Source organism: Micropterus salmoides, unplaced genomic scaffold (genome assembly GCF_014851395.1).
Source record: "Micropterus salmoides isolate LMB-PRFRI ecotype aquatic unplaced genomic scaffold, ASM1485139v1 Ms_hic_scaffold_17, whole genome shotgun sequence".
In the NCBI taxonomy this organism is placed as follows: domain Eukaryota; kingdom Metazoa; phylum Chordata; class Actinopteri; order Centrarchiformes; family Centrarchidae; genus Micropterus; species Micropterus salmoides.
Window position 1 is genome coordinate 10,019,809 of NW_024040817.1, and position 3,097 is coordinate 10,022,905.

Genomic DNA, 3,097 nt, shown 5'->3' on the forward strand with positions numbered 1-3,097 from the left:
ATTGCCTTTTTTTAAAAACAGAAATAATCTTGGAGAGAAATCTGGGCCTCCTCACTGAGCTCATACAGTCCCATAAATGCACTCACAGGCAGCCACTGACTGCATGGTGACGCCCTGCATTACTAACTCAATGAAGTCATTAATGGCATAACAGACATCAGGCTTCTTAGAGATGTCCAAGGGTGTCCCACAAGGTTCAATTTTAGCTCCTATTTTATTTTCTGTATTTATACATAACATTGGAAATGATTTGCAAACTACCTTTATGCGGATGGCAAAGTGATATATTCAGTTGCTCCTTCACTGAACCAAGTGAACTATAAATAAATAAATGAATAAACTATAAATAAACAAACTATTAATGTGCTACAGTTAGCTTTTCAACAGCTTCAAGTCTTACCACATAAATTGAAGTTAGTTTATGACATTTTCAAAGACTCATTCCAAATCCCCAGGTAACAACTATCAACACACTAAATGGAGACTCATTAGAAAAAGTGTCATCATATAAGTGTTTTAGTTTGTGGACGGATAACATGTTCATGTTGAAAACCTTGTGAAGAACCTGTAACTGAGGGTAGGTTTTAATTTTCAAAACAAGGCTTGTTTTAACATGATAGCCAGTAAAAAAGAAACTTGTGCAGGGTACCTTTTTAGGGGTTTTGGACAATGGTGATGTTGTCTACATGCATGCTGCCTCTAATCCGTGCCACCTTTTAGATTCTGTTTACCATAGTGCCCTATGTTTTATAATCAACTCTGTTTCCCAGTCTTCACCATTTTACACTTTATGATCTGGTAGACTGGCCAGTCAGTACAATTTCATTTGTATACTTCTGTATACAAAGCCAGGCTTGGTAAACTGCCGACATATAGGCCAACGTAATGTAAGCTTTCATCTCCTGTTCCACCGGGTGGCTCTCTTACCAGGTTCCAAGAGTTTTCACTGATCTTGGGGGAAAAAACTCTTACTTTGCTCCCTGGACTTGGAATAAACTAACTACATCTACTGTAAATTATCTAGTCCCATTAAAGGAATTTAAAGTCATGTTAAAACTCCATATAACTGAAAAATCTAGCTGCCTCATGTGAGCTGGATTTAAACTCTTTTATGTGAACTTTATTTCACTTGTTTTTATTTCTATTTTAATTTTGTGGGCTGTCTTGGCCAGGTTTCCCTCAATCTCAAGGGACTTTCTTGTTACATAAAGGTTAAATAAATGAATAACTAATGAAAATGGAAGGTGTGAAGATAAGACTGTTTAGGCAGTTCAAGGCAGTAAGGTTTGGTATAACACCTCTTTCAGATGGCAACATGGGAGATACATGTTTGAACTGAGATTTTATTGTAGAGGAATCACAACTCAGCTTGTTCAGGTCTGCAGTGACTGAAAAGAGGGAACAGATCTCTACCGCGGGAAGCGTTGGTCCAAGTCTGAGTCTCAACACCTCATATGGGTTTTCAGTTCAGTTCTTCAACACCACTGGCCTCGCTCTTCTCAGATGACCACAAACTTAATTAACTGTGTCAACACACCACATAGCTGTTGGGAATTTATCTCAGAGATAAAGTGAGGAAAGGCAAAAAGCATTTAGCACTATAGAAAACTGTGCTAACAAGGAGAGTCAGTCACATAATGAACCACTAGGTGGCAGAAATTATCCAGCACTTAGTGGGCAATGTGTTCACTTTACAAATGGCAAATAACGTCATTTTATAGTTGTTACATGAATTTTCATGTATCCAGAGTGGCTTAAAATGTGTATAATCTGACTTGCATATTTTACTGCAGATGTTAAAGAGCAGATGAAGTTTCTTTACAGGTTTCATACCGAATACTAATTGCATTAAAATAGAGTGTAAACATGGTAACCCAAAAAGCACATAGACTTGGTTTAATTCCAGCCTTCAGTGTTTTATTTAAGAGTAGCTGTCACATTAGTGAAGTGTATCTTTAGACATGATTTAGAGTATAGGAGTTAAACTGGTTAACAACAGAAGTTATCTGAGTGTCAAATGTTTCATGCGTTTATTATTAAGCTTTTTGCCCACATTAAGCATTCACTCTTTATTGCCATAGAAATCAGAGCAACAACTCGGCACTTCCAGACACATCTGAAGCTCTCTGCTCTTCAGGTTTCTGTGCTCAGTCCCGGTTGAGCTCAACCAACCTGCCGGTATGCAGCGTTGAACTCATCTTCAACATCGACTTTTTGACCACTGTCAAGCAGATGCCACTGAAACCTCTTCTCCTCCTCCTCCTTCTCCTCTCTCTCCCTCTCTGAAGCGTTCAGGAGATGAAGTTAGTTTGCGGGATGATGCTCTCCACTTTGTGATCTGCAGGGTTTGCTGCTGCCTCGTAGTTACAGATCGTCACTTCGTGTCTGTGAGCCTAAACAAGCCCACAGAGAGAAGAAAAACACATTTAAAAATACAGTGTTTCAGGTTAAAGCTATTAAATTCACACACACTTCTAAAAGACCATGGAATTTTATTTTCATTTTGTGTCTTTGAAATTGTGTCACATGAATTAATTTAAATCTCCTCTGGGATGGCGTTGCCAACTATCCCGAGGTCTAGGCTAAAAACTAAAGGAGACAGGACCTTTGTTGTCAGGGCCCCTACACTTGGAACAAGTCTACCAGAGCAGATCAGGCTCAGAATCCTATTTATACAAAAAAAACTTTCTGTTCTCCAATATTTGTATATTAACTTTTTTATGTATATAATCTTGTTTACGTTTTATTGTTTGAATACAAACCCCTATGTGATGCGCAATTTTATTTTTTTAATGTTACATTGAAGTGTTTTATGTTTTGTTCGTTGCACACCACTGTGGCTGTTACAGATTTTTATTCAACTTGTCTGTTTTACATTGACTACTGTAAATCACTTGTTACCTGTATTGAAAAGTTCTATACAAATAGAGCTATTATTTCTATTGGTTATTTTGTCTGACTAGCAGTCCAAAACACAAAGATATGGAGTTTACTATCATAGAAGAAGAAAAACAAAAGCAGATCCTCACAATTGACCACAAAATATTTGGCATTTTGCTTAATAATTTACACTATTAACAGATTGTAAAAATAGTTT